The sequence below is a fragment of the Neophocaena asiaeorientalis genome, unplaced genomic scaffold (genome assembly GCF_003031525.2).
Source record: "Neophocaena asiaeorientalis asiaeorientalis breed wild unplaced genomic scaffold, Neophocaena_asiaeorientalis_V1.1 scaffold132, whole genome shotgun sequence".
NCBI classification, from domain to species: Eukaryota; Metazoa; Chordata; class Mammalia; order Artiodactyla; family Phocoenidae; genus Neophocaena; species Neophocaena asiaeorientalis.
The window spans coordinates 2,774,683-2,796,442 of NW_020173393.1; the positions used below are offsets into that span (position 1 = coordinate 2,774,683).

A 21,760-nucleotide genomic window follows, 5' to 3' on the forward strand; every position below is an offset into this window, starting at 1 on the left:
GTCCCCTGGGCGCTCAAGCCCCCACTATCTCCTGTCTCCCCTCCCCCGCCCACAACCCAGGGAGTGGTGCAGGGAACCCGGGACTTATCAAGACAGAGAACAAAAGTCGTGGGGGAAAGAAGCCAAGAGCCATCTCCACTCCTGGGTAGGGCCCTTCAGTTTTGCCCCTTTGAAATTTCAAATTCCAGTTTGTGGACAAAGTCCTAACTTTCTCACAATATAGGTCCCCAACAACTGACCAAACTCCAGTCCAGGCAGCCAGCAGGCCTAGGGCTGGTGTGGCCTTGCTGCTTCCTTTGGCAGCTCTCGAGGTCTAGGGGGAGGGGTCCTGGACCAACTGGGGTCTGTCAGGTCATCCCTGCAGCCACAGCCCACCCCACAGGGACCCCTGCCTTCCACCAGAGAGGACAGCCCTCTTCCTGGAGCTGGGATCTGACACTGGCTGGTGCCGACAGCACATACCAGGTAGGCCCCCTCCCTCCTCCGGGCATCTCTTCTCCCTCCTAGCACTCCTAAAACATGGCTCATCCCACCCTCCTTGTCCTGGGTACAGGCCATGTTGGCTTAATCCAATCACAGAACTTCAAGACTGGACAGGGTGTCTCAGCCAATCCACCCATTTGGCAGATGGGGACACCGAGGCCCCCAGGAGAATGGCAGCCGGCTGTAGGCTGAACCTGGGACATAGACCCAGGGCCCCTCATGGAGCCCTGAGGAGGGAGGACCCATGCTCCAGGCCATGCAGAGGCAGCAGGGGGAGCTTGGCCTTAACAAGAAGACCAGGAGCTTGGTGAGGTCCCCTTTGCTTCATCCCAGCCCTCAAGGGCCCTGGCAGTGCCTCCTACAGACCCCAGAGGGTAGAGTGTCTGTTCACTCAGTGACTGATGGCCATTCGCTGGGGTGCCACGGAAGTACTTCCGAGAGGAAGAGGAGGAAGCTCAGGGCTGAAGGCCAGGGTTTGGTAGGAAACATTTATGTGGTTAACTGATAACTAAGCCCCATCCTTGGGCCCCTGGAAGCCTCCTTCCTCCCTCTCCTCAGCACGATTAAGACGAACTTACCCACCTGCTAATCATTGCTGAGCCTGTTGATTTTGCCTTAAAAAATTAACTGGGCATGAGTTTGCGGTTTGCCTCACCCCTAACCCTGCAAAGCAAAGGCCTGGGTGGGCAGGAGGCCGCCGGGTTATGCAAGAGGCCTTCAGCCACCCCATGCACAGCGAGTGCCTCCTCTGCTGCTCTCCAAAGGGTAGGTTTTGCTCAAGAGTCAACAGTCTGCTTGTTTCCCCTGCTCTGGGTCCTGAGCAAATTTGCTGTGTTACCAAAGAGAGATAAAAGCAGCTGGGGGGTAGGGGGGGCGGGGAGAGCTTTCCAAACAGGGATGCGAAGCGGCCGCTTTGAGCTGGGGATTCTAGAATCCTGCAGTGTCAGAGCCAAGAGGGCCCTCAGGAGGATGCGGCCTAAGGCCTTTCAAACTGGGTTCTCAGGTCCCAGGAGCCAAGGGAGTGTAGGCAGAGGCCCCACTTCACCCAGTGCCTGCCTCTTAGGGACACTGTCCCTCCATATTTCATTTGAGAGTGGAGCCAGCTGTTGTCAATGAGAATCAGAAAACTACTGGTCCAGCCTCATCCCCTCACTCATCGCACAGATGGGGAGACGGAGGCCAGAGCGGGGAAGTGACTCGTCCAGGGACAGAAGGTCACCCGGGTGTCCTGAGTCTCCAGCTAGGCTGGGGCAGACAGGAGCTCTCTCTGGTACTCAGTGATGTATTCTGGATGGTAGTGAACAAGATGGCACTGAAAGGCCCTTCTTTGCTTTTTACCCTCCCTCCTGGGGCTGGCTGGAAGCAGAGTGGTGCCTGAGAGCCACCGGAAGCCCCAAGTCAGGGGGATCTCACCTGGCCCTGTGCCCTGCGGGCCCTCTGAGAAGCAGCCATGAGCTGCAAATCGGAGGCTCAGAGTTATAACCCATCTCAGCCACATCCTCTCTCTGGAGGCATCAGGCCACAGAAAAGGATGCAGAGCCCTGCCCTGATTCTCAAGACCTCTCTGAGTCTCAGTTTTCTCACCTGTAAATTGGGAATAATAATACCTAACTCATAGGGCTGTTGTGAGGATGAAATGGAGTGGGATATATGCAGTGATAACCATGGCCAATGTTTATAAAGCTGTTTTGAGGGTTTTCCATGTATTAACTCATTGATCCTCACAACCAGTCTGTGAAGGAAGGCGATGTTTTGATCACTGTCTTATAAACCTGGAGCACAGAGAGGTTGAGTCATATGCCGGAGCTCACACAGCTTCTAAGAAGCTGGGATTCCAACCTGAGCAGAATCTGTGCTCCAGAGTCTGTGCTCCTAACCTCCAGGCCACCCTGCCCTTCCAGGGCTGGCACATAGTAAGTAGTCAATGAAAAGTGGCCAGTATGATGATAAAATAAGCTCCATCCCAAGGCACAATTGGGCTGTGTGTATGGACTGTGAGGGCTGGAAGGTGGCAGAAAGAAGACATATCTCTGGGGTGGAGTGGTCAGGGAGGGTTTCCTGGAGGAGGTGGCATCCTGGGCAGAGGGAACATCCAGAAGTGGAGAACATGGTGAGTGAGGGTGAAAGGGCATGGAAGCTACTCTGGCTGGAAAGCAGGGTATTATGGGAGATGCTGACTGCAAGGCTCAATAGGTAGTGTAGAGAGTGTGGTCGAGAGAATGATCAGGAAGGAAGCCAGGAGGACTTGGGTCTGTGTGGGCGGGGCCTCCCCATAGGCTGCCTTCTGCCAGGTGGCTTGTGACTTCTGGGCTGAGGCTGTTGCTGTCCTCCTGTGTGTACGTTCCTCCCTCCTGGTTATGTTCCTGACTTTATCTGCTGGATGTGACTTTGGGAGTTAGATGGGGCCTTGCCCAGACCCTCTCGGGTCTGAAGGGTGCAGGCCCTGGTCTTCAGGTGAGGAATGAACCCACAACCCAGGAACTACCCTTGGGCTCCCCACATCCTTGTTCTGAAGGGTTCTAGGGATGTGCCTGGAGGTCACTGAGATGAAGTGTTTGGGATCCCGAGACTCAGGCCACGGTCACCTCGTACAGTTGTACAGGTTGCTCACTGCACAAAGGTTCTCTGGCTAAGGGGGCAAGTGGAGGTGGAAATCCAGCCCTTGTTCCACTTACCAAGCCAACTGCTCATGGAGATTTGCCCTCTCAGAGGGGGGCACCATTCACTTATTTTCACAAAGGCTCCATGTGAGCCCTGTTCCAGCTCTGCTTCCAGCCACTGTGTGACCTTGGGCAAGGTCATTTCCCTCCTGGGCCTTGGTTTCCCATCTGAAAAGTTGTCTAGCATAAAGCAGAAATTCAACCCTGATGGTGACTCAGAATCACCTGGGACCTTTAAAAACTACTGATGCCCAGGCCCCACCACAGTACAATGATCAAATCTTGGGGTGGGGGTGAGTGGGTGCTGGCTATGAGTATTTTTTAAAGTTCTCTGGTGATCCTGATATGCAACTAAGATTGAGACCTACCACAGGAGGGCTTAAAATTTTGGATCTGGAAAGGCCTAGATGTGCATCCAAGTTCTCCAACTTCCTAGTTGCAACTTCAATGAGGCTCCATTTCCCCATCTGTAGAATGGGAACATAATAGCTTCCTCATAAAGTCAGAATGCTAATTCAACGGGATGCTACTCAGACAGTGCTTGGCACTGAGGTGGGCATGTAGGGAGCTCCTGATTCTTGGTACCGATGACTATCATTTTGCTATTGGCAAAATGAAATCGGCTTAAAATAAAGGGCGCTTCTAGGTCAAGGATGCAGAGACTCGGGGTCAGGCTTTCTCGGTTCCTGAGTCAAGTCCTAGTACATGGGTCTCCATCTCGGCTGCACACCTGTCACATTATTGAGGTCTGAGTGATTATTCTGATGGTTTGATATTTTACCCAATCTATTAAAACACTTAAATTTCTTTTGGAATCGGTACTACGTGCACATGATTCAAAAGTCAAAACAATATAAAAGGTGCACTTTGAGAAGTCTGGCTTCCACCCCCAATTCCTGCCCACCAGTCCACTGCCCTCTTCACTGTAGCTAATCACTTCCCTTAACTTTCCCTGTACAGACCAGGCAGCGTATGAGATCGTACGATATCATCCCCCATCTCTTAAACTGTTCTGCATCTCACTTTGTTCATTTAATAGCCTAACCTGGAGATTTTTTCCATAGCAAATGAGAACAAGCTTTGAGGAAGGATGGGTTATTGCCCCCCTTCACAGGTGGGGAAACTGAGGCTCACACTGCTAAGTCAAGAGCATTTGAACTATCGCTACTTGGCTCCAGAGCCAGTGTTTGCTCCCCTGCCCCAGTGTGGCCTTCCAGGAAGCCTGACCCAGGAGTGCTTTGGAACTGGGCCTAAATCTCTCCAATGCAGGCCTGGCAGGAAGAGGTGGGGTGGGGATGGGTTCTCAGGGCCCCCACCATATCCAGGCCCTGAAGTCACAGAGGGGCTGAAGCGTGGAACAAAAAATGTCCAAAGTCATCCTGATAGTGACCCAGTGAGGGGATGTCCCCTGGATGGGACAGTTAGGGCCCGGTGGCCATGCCCTCCAGTGGACTGGAGCCTGCCAGGGACATTCTGGCAGGCTCAGACTATGCAGGTAGCAGGGGAGGGCAGGAGGAGGGGGAGAGGTGGGGAGGGAAGGGAAGCATGGCTGATGGGACAGGCCCAGGGGAGAGAAGGCTGAGGGGACCCCATTCTTGGAGATCAGGAAGGAGGATGTGGGATTCATGGCAGAGGGGGCAATAACATTTTAACCAAACATTTTCTGCTCAGGCAACCCCAGGGCTCCCTCTGGATTCCTGACCTGCTTCAGTTCACTGACTCACTGACTGGGGACAAGTCACTTTCCTGTTCTGTGCCTCAGTTTCCCCAAAGCAAAATGAAGCAGATTAGGAAGCTGGTCTTTAGGTAGCCTTGAAACACCCCTAAAAGACTCTGTGAGGCTCCCCTCGCCTTGTTGACAGAATCTGAATCTTGCCTTGATCAGAATGGGGTCCCGCCATCAAGACCCTGGGCCTTCCTGGGTTGGGGGCTGGGGTGACAACATCTCTACACTGATCCAAAATCTGGACTCCTCCCCTAGGTCCTGTGTCTCTCTCCCACCACCTCGTCCTCCTTTCCAGGTAGATGTGGAGTCAGGATCATACCTGGGGTGTCCCGGGGGAAGCCCTGGCCCCAGTCTGACATCCTCCTCCTGGTGTCATGGGGTCTCACACAGTGGGCAACCTCTTCATCCTTAAGGGAGCTCCCACAGCCACTCTGGCACCCAAGACCCTGCGAGGGCTGCCGGGCAGAGTTAATCTCTTAATACTAGTCACAATGAGATTTCAGGGATGGAGGGAGGCGGTCTCCATGGAAACTGCAGACCAGCCCAAGACCCATGCAAGGAATTAGCCTCAGGGCTCAGTAAGGGACTCCTAGAGACCCAACCCAAACAGGAACAGGAGACACAGCGGCCTGAACTCCTGTGTCCTGCTCCAGCCCTCCTGCTGTCTCTCTGGAGGGCCCGAGACAACCCATACCCCTCGTACTGCCTCAGTGTTCTCCTGTTAAACTGGATGGAGCCTCCTTCACAGGGAGAGCCCTGTCACCTTTCTGGGCCTCAGTTTCTTCATTCTCCAGTTGGGGGTTATAATCCTTAACCCAGAGCCTTTTCAGAAGAGTTCAGTCTTCAGAATCTGCTTCAGCTAGGCCTCTTCCGCTCAGACTGTCAACCTAGGCCAGGCATTTCACTTCTCCCAGCCTCAGTTTCCTCATCTATACAATGGGCAAAATCACTGTAGCACCTGACTGGTGGGCACTGATGCTCAGCGACGGAGTCTCCTTCTCACCTCTTTCTGACTGCCCCATCCGCACTGTACATCTGCTCTCCGCCCCAACCACTTGCAGCTTTCAGAATCCCGTAGCCCCTGCCTTGTCTCTGGCCTTTGCACATGCCATACCTTCTGCCCAGAGCAGCTGTCACACCTCTCTCTTTGCCTCCTCATCCTCCAAGTCTCATCTTCATCTTCCTCCAGGCAGTCCTGCTGGCTTGGACAGGTCAGGGCTCCCCCTCAGTGCTCCCACAGCCCCTAATACTTTATATCATCAAAGTTAAATCACATGGTGGTTACTGGTTGTCTGCCTCTTCCATTGGACTATGTCTCATTTTACCCTTATAGCCCCACGACCCAGCTGGCAGGTAATATAACGGGTTGGATGAATAAATGAGCGAAGGAATGAAGGAATTTGCCCAGCCAGTCATTCGACATTTATTCAGCACATGCCATGCGCACTACTGTGGGTGCTGGAGATGAAGCAGTGAATAGGTAAGATCCCTCCCCAACAGGGTTGCTGTTTTAGCAAATAAAAACACAGGATGCCCAATTACATCTGAATTTCAGATAAACAATGAATAATTCTTTTAGTACAAGTATGTACCAAATAACACATGGGACATCACTTATATCTTTTTAAACTTCTGTTGTTTATCTCAAATTCAAATGTAACTGGGCATTCTGTATTGGATCTGGCCACCCTCTTCTCTCCCTCACAGAGCTTACATCCTGGTGGAGAGGTGCGGTGGTAACAGACAGGAGGAAGTAAATAAATAAAAAAGAAGAGAATTTCAAATAGTGGTTAAGTGCAGGGAAGACAATGAAACAGTACAATGTGATAGCGCCTTGGGATGGTAGGGGGTAACCGTGGATATGGTGATCTCCGAGCTAGTGACCTTGACCTTCATGAGACAATTCTAAGCTCCAGTGAGATGCTGCTTTGGAAGAGTTCTTTGAAAATCTTAAAGGGAGTGTAGGCTGTAAACACTGGCGGCTGTTAGTTGAGAGGAGGGCTACGAGGCGAGCAGAGGGCGCAGCCGGGGGTCGCTGCTGAGTCTCACCCGACAGACTCCACAATTTTGCAATCTGGATCTGGGCCTTCACAAACCTTCGCGAACCCGCAGCCGTCGGTCAGCCAATGCCCTCTGCGGGGGCTGAGAGCCAGAGGAAGGGGCCAAAAGGGCTGTGCAGAGAAGCGTGGCCACCCGGGCCGGAGCTGTGAGCTCTGACGCCGTCCCCCCACGCCCAACCGTCTCTCGGTGGCCCTAGGACGCAGGGGGAGGAAGCGGCCCAGATGCACCCCAGCGACGTGTTTTGCGTGTCCTGGGCTCCGCCTAGTGGCCAAAGCAGGAACTGGCGTACAGAAACCTTTAAACAACCGAGCAGGCTTCACCAATCACAGCGGAGGTCGTATTACAATCCCACCAATCACAGGCCCAGACGGACTACGACTCTCCAAACTCAGCAGAAGACAGCTCGACATGTCTTCTGGGTTTAGTTACGGGGCATGCTAACTTTCCTCCTATCACACATCACTACGTGGTCACTGCACCAATCAGAACGCAATGTTTTAAAACTGGTTTCCTAAGGGGGGCACCGCGCTGCCATTACACCATCTAGGGAATTTATATTCTGAACTTTCGGTCCCAATGTACAATCGCCTTTAATGAGGGTCCCAGGTTTTGTGCGGGTTCTATGTGGAAGCCCATGGTTGCATTCAGGGGCATTCATATATCAATATTTAATGATATATCATTAAATATCCTCCCCCATTATGAAAATTAATGTGTGGGTCCAGGAGAGTGGGTAAAGCACGACCTTTGGAGTTGAACACAGCTGAATTGGAGTCCATTTACTAACTTTGTGAAGTAGGACAATTCACTTCCCCTTCCTCAGTTTTAAAAAAGAACGATAATAATACTTACGTTAATTGTCACAGTCCATCACCCCACCCCCAACTCAGTTATTCAGGCCAAAATCCTGGGAGTCATCTTTGTGTCCTTCCTCCCACCCCTGCCAGCTCTTCATAAAATCTAGTTCTTGGTACCTCCAACAGTATCTCAAATTTTCATCATCTTTTCATCTCCACCACAGCCAACCGTGTCCCCATCCCCCATCATCTCTCCAGGTCTGCAAAAGCTCTTTTCAATTCTCTTGTTTATCCGCTCTGGGTCTTCTACCACCCACTCTATACCCAGGGGCCAGGGATGATTTTCTACAAGCAGATTGGAACAGGTCCCTCCCTTAAACAGTTAAAACTTTTAATGTATTTATACTAAAACTCATAGAATTCAAAACTCCCATGAACTGTGAGGCCTGCATGACCTTGCTTCTATAGCCCTGCATTTATATGCCATTCAATCCCATCCCAGTGGCTGCAGCCACACTGGCCTGAAAAAAAAAAGGTCTTTCAGATCCTGATTTAATTGTCACCTTGTCTGGGAGGGCTCTCCTACATATTTATGTAGGTTCTTCCCATCCTTCACCCTTTATTCTCTGTCCCTGTACCTGATTTTTCTTCATACCGCCTATCACAATTTGGAATTACACATATGTTGTGTTACTTGTATATCTATCTCTATCTCTTCCACCCCCGTGAAGGAGATGGACCTTGTCTGATGTGTTCCCCAGGGTACACCCCACATCTCGTACAGTTTAAAATTAAACACATAATAAACACTTAATAGATATTTGTTGGATAAATGACTGAAAAGACTTGGGGGGGAGAAACTGATACAATGTACATGAAGTGCTTCGTACATAGCATGTATTTAATGAAAAGGATTCCATGTTTTCAGGGAAGTAAAATTTTAAAAAGAGATTAAAACTCATATGTGCTCGTATGTTTGGAAGGGTTTAAACTCTCGTTTACCAGAATTTCTTGACCTTAGCACTGCTGACATTTGGGGCTGGATGATTGTAATGGGTGGCTGTTCTATGTACTGTAGGATGCTTGGCAGCAACTCTGACCTCTACCCACCAGATACCAGTAGCACATGCCCCCCTCCCAACCTATGACAATGAAAAATATCTCCAGACATTGCCAAATGCCCCTTTGGGGGTCTCAAATCACCCCCAATTGAGAACCACTGTGTTAGGCCTCTAGACTTATAGTAAATTTTCTCCCTATAATTCAGTGTTTCTCAAATCTCAGTGTCCATAAGAATCATCTGGGGTCATTAACAAAAATTCAGATGACTCATGTCCCACCTCCAGGTTCCAGGGTCAACAGCTGGCCCAGGCATCGCATGTTTAATGAGTTTCCAGGTGCTTCTGATTCAGGGGCCCTGCAGGAAAACTCCTCCAGGAAGCCTCCCTGATAACCTGATAACCAAACACTGTGTGAGGCTCCCTATCCACTTGGACCCTGTCCTTGAATTCCTTTCCTTTCTGATTACACTTCCCTGGATATAGTTTCAAAGTAGTGACAGAACCAAATCCTAGCTCAGGCAAAGCCCAAACTGCCACATCTAACTTCAGGGAATAAACAAAAGCTGACCACAGGGTTCAGCGAAAACCGCTTACGAAAGGAAGGCACCCCCAACCAAAGGAATCGTGGGTCGCTGCTTGGGAGAAGTATCAGCGTAACAGAATGGTACTGTCAGACTGTCTTTTCCCTGGTGGACTCCCTTCTCTGAGAACAGGTGTTGAAGACCACTTGGTGGGGCTGGTCTTAGTGGTCTAAGACTGGTCATAACTCAGTCTGCCTTTCCAGAGCCATCTTTCAGGCTCCTTTACTCATAGCCTACCCGTGGGTTGACTATTCCACGTCCCTCTTCTGAGGCACGTGGCAAAATCACACTTTCTTGCTGCCTTTAAAGTTAGACGTGCCCACGTGACTGGTCTTAGCCAATGAAATGTGAGCAGAAACAATCTGCGTCACACCTGGGCGGGAGCTTTAAAGAGTCAGTGCTGTGGTTGTTTGGAAGCGAGTGTACGTATGGAGTCACCAGGACGAGGAGAGCGACCCGCTGGTTCATGGCAGGCAGTGCAGTAAGCGAGCGATAACTATCCATAGAGTTACGCCAGTGAGGCCTGAGGCTTGCTTTCTTTCATAATCGCAGCGTGACCTCATCTAACGTGACTGAGTGCGGTCTTTTCAAAGCTTCACTGATTTTCCTATGACCGTTATGATGTTTATCATATCTGAAAACCACCTATGCTATTACTTAACATTTGGCTTACATCAACTCACTTATTTTTACTTAGATTTATTTTAGAAGGAAACGTTATTACTTCCAAATCAAACACCAATATCATAAGTAGAAAGCAATGGGAAAATAAGAAGAATAAAATAAACCATTATATTACGTCCTGAATTAATACTGTTGCCTTTCAAAGCCTCTGGGCCCCGGGTCTGTTCTCTCTTTGTTAAAAAAAAAAAAGACAGTCACTGTGTGTCAATCTTTTGGCCTCAAAAAGCTGGCTGAGAGGGACTTCCCTGGTGGCGCAGTGGTTGGGAATCTGCTTGCCAGTGCAGGCGACGCGGGTTCAAGCCCTGGTCTGGGAAGACCCCCACGTGCCGCGGAGCAATTGAACCCGTGTGCCACAGCTACTGGGCCTGTGCTCTAGAGCCTGTGCTCTGCAGCAAAGGAGGCCACCGCAGTGGGGGGCCCGCGCACAGCAAAGAGGAGTGGCCCCGGCTCTATGCAACTAGAGAGGGCCCGTGCTCAGCAATGGGGACTGAACGCAGCCAAAAATAAATAAAATTTAAAAATTTAAAAAAAAAAAAAAAAAAGCTGAGATTGTCAGATGTTTGGAGGAAGCCCATTATGGAGGCTGAGAGCACAAATTCTGTAGCCTGACTTTCTGGGCTTGAATTCTGGTTCTGCCCTGGACTAGCTGTGTGATCTTCGCTGAGCTCCTTAACTGTTCTGTGACTGTTTTCTCATTTGCAAAACAGGGGGGATAATGATGTGTGTGTCATTGGGTTGCTGTGGGGATTATTTGTGTTAATGTAGAGAAAAGGCTTAGAACTGTGCCTGGCACACAGTACTTACACAGGTGTTAGCCATAAAATAACGGCAGGCGCAAGGTCAGGTGGGTTTGGAGAAATGTTTGAACTCAAGGAAGAGGAAAGAAAAATCCTCCACACTGGCCAAAAATAAATCACCTGGACACTGTGGACGGGGGGCGGGGGGGAAGCTGCCTTAACAGCTAGTGACCTTGACCTTCATGAGACAATTCTAAGCTCCAGTGAGACCTGACCAAGTTCTAGAGGTTTTACTTGGCAGCGGCTGCCCAAACCTCTAACCCCGGTCTCATGTGTCATTAGTGAAGATGTAGTGCTCGGGGACTTCCCTGGTGGTCCAGCCGGTAAGGCTCGGCGCTCCCAGTGCAGGGGGCCCGGGGTCGATGTAAGCTAAGTCTTGTATATAAAAGAATTAGCACAAAATGGGTTAAAGACCTAAGTGTAAGAGTTAAAACTATAAAACGTTTAGAAGAAAACATGAGGGAAATATTCATGATGCTGGATTTAGCAATGATTTCTTGGAGATGACACCCAAAGCACAGGTGACGAAAGAAAAAATAGATAAATTGGACTACATTGAAATGAAAAATTTTGTGCACCAAAGGACATTATTAACAGAGTGAAAAGGCAACCCATGGAATGGGAGAAAATATTTGCAAATCACGTCTGATACGGGGTTAATATTCAGAATATATAAAGAATTCCTACAACGCAACAACAAAAACCCTGATTTTAAAATGGGCGATGGATTTGAATAGACATTACTCCAGAGAAGATATAGAAATGACCGAGAAACACATGAAAATATGCTCAACGTCAGTAATCAGTAGTGAAATGCAAATTAAGACCAGAATGAGATAACCACTTCACCCTATTAGGATGGATAATTAAAAAAAAAAAAAAAAGATAATAAGCGTCGGTAAGGATGTGGAGAAATTGGAACACTTTCTCACTGCTGGTGAGAATGTAAAATAATGCAGCCACTATGGAAAGCAGTATAACACTTCCTTAAAAAATTAAAAATAGAATTACCATATGATGCAGCGATACAACTTCTGGGTATATACCCAAAATAATTGAAAGCAGTCTGGAAGAGATATTTTTACACCATTTCATAGCAACATTATTCACGGTAGCCCAAAGGCAGAAGCAAGTGTCAATTAAGAGATGAACCGAAAAACAAAATGTTATGTATACATACAACAGAATAATATAAAAATGTTATGTATACATACAACAGCCCTAAAGATGAAGGAAATTCTGATACATGCTGCAACATGAATGAACCCCGAGGACTCTTTGCTAAGTGAAGTAAGCCAATCACAAAAGGACAAATGCTGTATAATCCCATTTATAGTGGTACTTTGAGTAGTCAAATTCGTAGAATAGAATGGCGGTTGCTGGGGGCTGGGGGCAGAGAAGCTTGGAGAGTTATTTTCTAATGGAAACAGATAAAAAATTTCAAGAGTTGGGAGGTGGTGGAGGTTGTATAACAATGTGAATGTACTTGATGCCTCTGAATAATACATTTTAAAATGGCTAAAATGGTAAATTTTATGTATATTTTACCACAATTTTAAAAAATTTCATCAATGTATAAAATATATGTATTTCATCCTGACAAATTTAGGTTTAATTCCAAGAATGCAAGGATGGTTTAACATTAGAATATTACTAAATCAGCAGACTAAAAGAGAAAAAAATGTGTTTATCTTAGTAGATGTACAAAAAGCAATTAAGACAATTCAACACTGTGATTAAAAAGCAAACAAGCAAAACTTCTAGCTTCCTTAGAAGAAACTTTTTAAAGCCCAGTAAAAGTCACCTACCAAAAACCTAAAGCAGATATCTTACTCAAAAAGGCCAAAGTCCCTTTAAAATCAAGAATAAAACAAGGTTGCCCACTGTGGCAGAGGCTGCAAGTTGTCTGTTCTGTATTATATAGTCTCCTTGTCTTCCTTTGTAATAGAACCTCCAGTTTTCACTTGAACTCATGAATGCCCCCTCAAAAAACTTATCTCAAGCATTCCTTAAAGCTAGGGGAGGCCATGTGAATATGTTCTGGCCAATGAAGTATAATCAGAAATGTAATGTGGCAGCTTCCAGGAACTTTTTAAAAAAGACAGCTGGAACATGACTTTTACTCCTTTTTCTTCTTTGTCTCTTGCTCCTTCTTTCTGCCTGTAACCTGGCTGTATGGTTGGAGCTCTGGCAGCCATCTTGGACCATAAGGATGAAGACCTCATGGGGATGAAAGGAACCTGGGTTCCTGAGGACTGTTATGGGGAAGAACCACCATACTAACCTTAGATTGCCTCCCTCTGGACTTCTATAATCTGAGGAGTTATCTTCTATTTTGTATAAACTACTGCTATTTTGTGTCTCAGCTACTCATAGACAAACAAAGCCCTATTTGAAATACCCATTATTACTGCTTCTCTTTGATATTTTACTAGAGACCCAAGCGATACAATAAGATAGGAAATTAAAAACAGATCTAGTAAGAGAATTTAACAAAATTGCTGGGTACATTTTCAGTATGTCAAAAGCAGTTGGTTTCTATACACTAATATCAACAAATGAGAAGATTCAATTTAAAAAATTATTTATGATAGCAATAGCGATTATTGCTAGGATTAATATAACAGAAGACCTTTATGTATTAAAATTATTGAACTTTATTTAAAAAACATAAAAGCAAACCTATATAAATGTATCATGGTCAGAAGGATTTTTGAAAATTATAAAGGGAAACCTCATTAAAACGAAGGCAGAAGGCCAGAAGGGGGAGCTCTCATGCACATACTACTTAATCTCAATACGGATCCCAACAGGAAGAGATGTACCTTACATCTCTGGAAGAAAGTGACACTACTTTACTACTGGCAGCAGGAGGAAGAAAGATTTTCTCCTGGCCTGGCAACAGCTCAGTCAATGAGAGACTGTCACAACTCAGCCAATGAAAAGCCACTATACTTCCAACTCCCAGTTTCCTCTAGAGGACTGTTTGTTTATACCAGCCCATCCCAACTTCCTCTTTTCCTCTGTAGAAGAGTTTCCTCTCCCTTAGTTTACCATACTTGCATATAGTTCACCATAGTTGCATGTCCCAAATTGCATTTCTTTGTTACTCCCAAATAAACCCATTTTGCTGGTAAAAATAGCTGGCTCCTTTATTTTCTTAGGTTAACAGCTTCATTATGCAAAGATGTCAATTCTTCCCAAATTAGTCAATAAATTCAATGTAATTTCAATTAGAAGCCCAACAGGACAAAGCTACTTAGCACGGTAGTTGGCAAATTGCAAGCACTCAAAATATGTTAGTTGCCTTTATTGAAATCCAGTGGAGACAAATAGGCTGTTGGTCTCCAAACTTTGTTCTGTCCTGTTTAGTCTCATCTTAAAATTTACGTGAATGAGCAAAGAGAATAAAGATAATTTTTATAAAAAACAACTGTAGGGGCTTCCCTGGTGGCGCAGTGGTTGGGAGTCCGCCTGCCAATGCAGGGGACACGGGTTCGTGCCCCGGTCCGGGAAGATCCCACATGCCGCGGAGGGGCTGGGCCTGTGAGCCATGGCCGCTGAGCCTGCGCGTCCGGAGCCTGTGCTCCGCAACGGGAGAGGCCACAAGAGTGAGAGGCCCGCGTACCGCAAAAAAAAAAAAAACAAAACAAAACACTGTAATATGAAGAGGACATGCTCTATGATACATAAAGCTATAGTTTCACTCTCCAATATGGTAACCACTAGCCACATGTGGCCATTGAGCATTTGAAATGTGGCTAGTTCAAACTGAGATGTGCTGTAAGTGTAAAATACACATTGTATTTTGAAGCCCTAGTATATAAAAGAAGAAAAAAATCTCATTAATTATTTTTGATTGATTAAATGTTGAAATAATATTTTAGCTATTTTGGGTTGAATAAAATATTAAATAACTTTATTTCTTTTTTGAACTTAAAAAAATTAAATGTTTTATTTTTTTATAATTGTATCAATAGATTCACTTACCTGGGTTTTTTTTTATTTCATTGTTTAAATGTGGCTACTAGAGATAAGTGGAACAGTACAGAGAGCCTAGAAACAGATCTACACATGTCTGAAAATGAGGGACAAAAGCAATGGCATTGCATATCAGTCAAGAAAGGACATCCTAGTCAATAATTGTCTGGGTCAATTGGTTATCCATATGAAGAAAAATATAATGGCATCTCTATTTCATATTGCACACAAAAATCAATTCCTATGGAATAACGACCTATGTATGAGAAATAAAACTTTAAAATATAGAAAACGTTTAGCATAATATCTTAATGATTTCAGGGCACTGCAAAAAACAAAAAGCACACACCATAAAGGAAAAGATTATTAAATTTAATGATCTTATTTATAATTTAACCAAAACTTAACTACATTACAATTGTAAACTTCTGTACAACAGAAGGTACTCTAAAGAGAGCGAAAAGACGAGCTACAGACTGATTAAAGGTATTTTCCACTAATACAACTGAAAAAAGGATCTGTACTGAGAATAAATAATTCTTTCAAATTGTTAAGAAAAGATAAATAAGGCAATAGAAAAATGGGCAAAGGCTATGAACACACACACTCACAGAGGAAATTCAAATGGCAAAAGGGGCCTTTCCCTCTCTAGAAATATGGGAAATGCAAATTCTCATTTTACATTCATCATCTTTCAGAGTCAAGTGTGGAGGAAGGTGTGCAGCAACCAGAGCTCCTAGATGCTACTGACCAAAGTGACAGTTGGTGGACAAGATTGAGCAATTTGCCAACATCTCATCAAAGTGAAGATGCCCACCGCCTGAAATCCAGAAATCCCGCTCCTCCACATTATCCTCGAGAAACTCTCACCCACAGGTATAAGAATGTTCTTTGTAGCATTGTTTAAAATAGTGAAAAGCTGGAAACAACTCCATTGTCAAAAACTGGAATAAATATACTTTGGGATGTACATTCACAGCATTTTCAATGAGTGCCCTAGTGCTACTTGTAGCTGCATGGGAAGATCCAAAAATAAAAGGAAGTTGCTGAAGGACACATACAACATTTGAATAAGTTTTCTAGATATGAAAAACAATGTTATATATAGTTTATGTAGCCATGTAGAGTGAAAGTATAAAAACATGTCTAGCAATGATGAACAGCAAATATTGACAGGGGTCACCTCTGAGAAGGGTGGCAAAGCAGGGGATTGAGGAGGAGTACAAGGTGGGGCTTCAAGTCTAAGTGGAATGTTTCATTTGTCATTAAAACAAACAAAACATGAATCAAATGAAAATATGGTCATGCATGTAGGGCTCGACAAAACTGAGTGATGGGTACATCAGTGTTCACAGTATTATTCTCTCTACTTTTCTGCAATATTAGGGAATAATTACAGATTTTTTAGAAAGGAGAAAGATAGTGAAAAAAATTGTCTTTCTACATACCAGCAGCAATCCGTAATGTAACTGTTAAATCATACTATTTAAAATATCTCTACAATTTTTTTTTCTTAAATCTAGGAATGTATTAAGCTAGAGAATTTCTCTGTTGGGGGGTAGGGAGAGCTTTCATGTGTGTTGTTTTCAAGGGGCTCTGTGGTGAGCTAATGTGAACACACTGGAGGCTTCTCTTGGAGTGCCTGAGGCATTCATTGTCCTGTGTTAAGGTCTCTGAGAAGTTCTCTGATAATGAAATTTGTACAGCTTTCTTTAATCCAACATTTTTCAGACATCTCAGGATAGAATCCTCCTTGTCTGAGCGGTCTCACCTTGGGAAAGGCTGACCTAGTCACCTCCAAGTTTCCTTCCAATCCTCACCATCAGCGTTCTAGTTTTGGCTCTGCCACTAACGTGCTGTATGACTTTGGCCAAATCATCTTTCTTCTTGGGGCCTCAGCTTATTAAGATATTAAACGGGTGTGTGAAGTTTAGACTCTAAGATTCTCTTACCTGTTTCCAGCTCTAAAACCCCATGTTGGAGCCCAGCCTTAGGATGACATTTCCACTCAATTTTATTCCTCTTCACTCAACTAACTTTTTATGATTTAACTGAAGCAGGTTCATGGTAAAAGAATTACAAAAATGCACAGAAGTGAAATAAAAAAGAATTAAATTTACTCCACATGCCAGTGTATGCCTTTTTCGAAAGGTATGATGATTGCTAGCATTTACAGAATACTTATGTCCCAAGCACTGTGCTAGAATAGAACTATTTTTATCCTCATTTTATAGATGAGGAGACTGAGGGTCAGAGAGGTAAAGTCACCTGTCCAAGGTTATACAGCTTGCAAGGCTCTAACCCAAGTCTGCCTAACTCTGCACCACAAATTCTCAGCCACTACCATATAAGGCCTCCTCATCTGAAGGGGGTCTTCATCACTGTGAGATTCCTTTTCCTCCCAGCACCCTAAGTCCTTCAGGATTCTCTCATCTCAGAGGAGCTGTGGGTGGATACTACTACCTCCTCTGAAAACAAAGTCAGCACCTTCACTGTGGGAGGATCCGTGTCCCTCCCCCATACTCTGTCCACCTTATCTCTAGAAAAACTATGACTTGCCCTGGAGAAGGGGAAAAAAAATAATCCTCTCCCCTCCCCAACTCCACCCCCCAAATCACAGGATTTGGGGGTAAATTCACAGGCTGGAGACAGAAGAATGGGTGTGTAATTAAGATTCAGATTGACTATTGTTCTATGTGAATGTCTGATAAAGAGAAAACAATGGCAGCCATGGGGGCTGGGAGGTGAGATTTCCCAAGTGTAGAATTCTAGAAGACAAGCCTTGAGTTCTAGAGCCTGGGTCGTCACCCTGCCCCACCCCCACAAACCAGGCAAGCAACAAGGGTGAGGACACCAGAGAGAACTGTGGGCTGGGGAGAAGACCCAGCCAGGGATACCTGCCCAAGACGTTTGGCTAGAACTGGTCTATTCAGAATGGGAAATGGAGACAGGATGAGTTAGCTGCTATAGAATCCTAGGTGCTAGAGCAGCTGTGTCCAACAGAAATATAACGTGGACCACATATATAATTTACAGTGTTCTAGTAGTCACATCAAAAAATAGTAAGTCTATGAAATAGGAAACTGCGCTCACAAATAATGAGCTTCCCCTTGGTCTTAGGAATCAGGGGACCGACACTCAAGTGCCCTCGGTGCCCAGATAGAGATATATGGAGCAGATAGAGTATAAGCAGGTTTCACACTTTCCTATAAGAAAACACAGCAAATATAATGGTTTACATTTATTAATATAACTTTAGTGTAGAGACACTAAGGAATGGTGGGGACTGTGGCAAATTAGAGAAAGCACGCCCAGCCTAAATAAGCTCCAGTGGGATTTTGTCTCATGGTTATGGGGAATCAGTGTTGCTACAGCTTCCAGTTTTTTGAAAGAGGCTGGAAGTTGGGGTTTTGAAAGGTTAGAAGTCAATTGAAGTTTTATTTAAAAACAAAACTGGGTGGCCTGGATCTCAACCTCTCATGTCCTTTGAACCCTTGGTCATATTTTACAGAGGAGGAAACTGAGGTTCAGAGTGGTTAAATATTTTCCCCACTCACAGTAAAGGCAAAGAACTGGCCCTTCGGGTCATTTCTGCTGCTTCCGCTAATAACCAACATTGATTTTTCACTATTCTTATTGAGAATTTCCTAGGTCCCAGGTTCTGGGCTGAACATTTGACACCGTGAAGGAAGTACTGTTTACAATGCCAGATTTAGAGAGGGAAACCAAGGCTCAGAATGGTGGAGTCGATTACCTAAGATCCCACTGTGAGGCTTGAACCTGGGTCTAGGTTTAATTACAAGACTCTCGGTGAAGAACCTCGGAGACCAAGGAGCCTGGTGGTTTTCACCCTGGGGCTACTTTGAAGGGCCAGGGGCTACAGGGTGGGCAGCATCCTGCACCCCGACACTTCCTTTAACCCAGGTGCCTCCTTTGTATCATTCCCGCAAATTGGTTTCCGGTATGATTTTGTTTGAAGAAATAATGCCACTGCCATTTTTTTTTTTTTTTTTTAAGTTTGAAACCACTGACCAGCCCACGGTCTCTTGATTTACAGAAGAGGAAACTGAGGCCCAGAGGCGGCAAGTGTCTGAGGTCCCTCTGCAAGTCGGGACCAGAGCCAGGACCAGAACTGGGCACTGGAGGCCAGGCCCTGTCTGGGAAGCTGCCCACTGGGTGTGCTCCTCTGGGCTCTGCCCAGGGAAGGGCCAACGGCTCTCTCTGTGTCTCAGCACCTCCTCTGCCTTTCCTCATGCCTGTTTGGATAACTTTTTGACCTGTTCCTTCACAAGCTCTCCCTGAGGTGTGGCTGCCTCCGTTGCTTGTCCCAGGGAATCCTGGGGCCTTGGCTGTGTGACGGCCCAGGCTTGGCCAGTCCCGTGGCAGACAGTTGTTAAATAGTGGCTGTCTGGGCAGAGGGAGGACTATTTACCCAGGGCAGGGCCCAGGCAGAGGCTGCAGCTTCCTCCTCACGTCACCGGCCCATCCAGCCATTCAGCGTACTGACTCAGCTGTCCCCTTCGGCATTTGCTCATTCCACAAATATTTATGGAGCGCCTACTGTGTGCCAAGCGCTGTTCTACATGCTGAGGATATAGCAAGACGGCCAGATTCCCCACTCTTATGGAACTGACATTGTAGTGGAGGAAACAGATGATAAACAGATCAGCGAATTCACAATTCCAGAGCTGTAGAGGATAAAGGGATTGATAGTGATGGCTGGAGGAGAGGCAGTCTTAGATGGGGTGGTCAAGGAAGGCCGCTCTGAGTGGGGACATTTGAGCTAAGAACCGAACTAGGAGAAGAAATCAGTTATGGGAAGATCTGGGTAAAGGGTGGTCCTGGCAAAAGGAACCCCAAGTACAAAGGCCCTGGGGCAGGAATGTGCTTGGTGTCATTGAAGGACAGTAGAAAGGCCCAAGTGGCTGAAGTGGAGTGAGCAAAAGGGAGAAAGACAGGAGAGGCCAACAGAAGGGCAGACAAGAGTCAGACCCCAGGGGTCCTTTTAGGTCAGGGAAAAGAGCTTAGCTTTTCTTTTCAGTGTGACACAAAGCAATTAGAAGGTATTCAGCAGGGATTTTAAATGCAATTGTATCTTGAATTTCTAACTTTAACTCCGCCCTTTCCCTTTGTGGCTTTCTGTCCCAGGACTCTAAGTACTGTTGAGGGTGTCTGAAGTAGTGTTTATTCCCTTTTCCTTTTTAATTTAAAAATTGTTTCAAAAATTTTATGAAAGCTCTATAGGTACACAATTGAAAAAATCAAATACTTCTACAAAGCTGATAATAAATTGCAGTAGGGCTTGCCTGGTGGCGCTGTGGTTGAGAATCCACCTGCCAATGCATGGGACACTGGTTTGAGCCCTGGTCTGGGAAGATCCCACATGCCGGGGAGCAACTAAGCCGGTGTGCCACGACTACTGAGTCTGTGCTCTAGAGCCCATGAGCCATAACTACTGAGCCCACGTGCTGCAACTACTGAAGCCTGCGTGCCTAGAGCCCATGCTCCACAACAAGAGAAGCCACCATGAGAAGCCCGAGCACCGCAACGAAGTGTAGCCCCCGCTCGCCACAACTAGAGAAAGTCCGTGCGCAGCAATGAAGACCCAACGCAGCCAAAAATAAATAAATAAAATAAACAAATACAAAATAAAATGAATAAATAAATTGCAGTAGTTGCCCACCCACTCTTTCTTTTTTTTTTTAATTAATTTATTTTTTGGTGGTACATTACAATACCAGCTAGTATTGTCCTTTTATTTTTTTCCACCATCCTTATTATGGTATAATTGACAAATAAAATTGTAATGAATGCACTTAAAGTGATGATTAGGTATATATGTGTGTGTATATATATATATATAGAAATGATTCCTGCAACCAAGTTAATTAACACATCCATTGCCTCACATAGTTACTTTTTTTTTTTTTTGGTGAGAATGCCTGCGATCTACTCTTAACGAATTTCAAGTATACAAGTATTATGAACCATAGTCACCATGCTGTACATTATATACTCAGAACTTCTTTAATCTTATAACTGAAAGTTTGTATCTTTTAACCAACATTTCCCCACTTCCCCCACCCCTAGCCCTGTCAACCACCATTCTACTGTCTGTTTTTTTGTTTTGTTTTTGTCAACATCTTTGTCCTTACTAATACAATGCCTGGGTTTGAATCCTAGCTCTGCCTCTTGTAGTCTGTGTGGGTAGGTTATTTGACCTCTCTGAGCCTTTGTTACCTCTACTGAGAAATGGGTATGGTGACAGTACCTACTCAATGGGCAGTTGTAAAGATTAAAAGAAGTAATTTTTTTAAATTGAAGTATAGTTGATTTACAATGTTGTGTTAGTTTCTGGTGTACAGCAAAGTGATTCGGAAATATATATATATATTCTTTTTCATTATAGGGTATTACAAGATATTGAATATAGTTCCCTGTGCTATACAGTAGGACCTTGTCATTCATCTATTTTATATATAGTAGTTTATATCCACTAATCCCAAACTCCTAATTTATCCCTCCTCCCTTTTCCCATTTGGTAACCATAAGTTTGTTTTCTGTGTCTTTGAGACTGCTTCTGTTTTGTATGTTCGTTTGTATCATAGTTTAGATTCCACATATAAGTGATATCTTTATGATATTTGTATTTGTCTGACTTCACTTAGTATGATTATCTCTAGGTCCATCCGTGTTGCTGCAAATAGCATTATTTCATTCTTTTTTATGGCTGAGTAGTATTTCATTGTATATATATACCACATCTTCTTTATCCATTCATCTGTTGATGGACATTTAGGTTACTCTAAAAGGAGGTAGTTTTTATGAAGTGTTTAAAACAGTGCCTGGCCCACTGTAAGTGCTATATAAGAGATAAAACAGGCTTCCCTCATGGCACAGTGGTTAAGAAACTGCCTGCCAATGCAGGG

At 45.3% G+C, this 21,760-nt stretch overlaps 1 long non-coding RNA gene across 1 annotated transcript; it reads left to right on the top strand.

Annotated features, from left to right (window-relative positions):
- Nucleotides 1–249: 249 nt before the first annotated feature.
- LOC112400886 (uncharacterized) lies at nt 250–15,803 on the top strand. The gene is made up of 2 exons (XR_003003480.1): nt 250–465; nt 15,530–15,803. It is a non-coding gene; the product is annotated as an uncharacterized LOC112400886 (long non-coding RNA).
- Nucleotides 15,804–21,760: the final 5,957 nt, after the last annotated feature.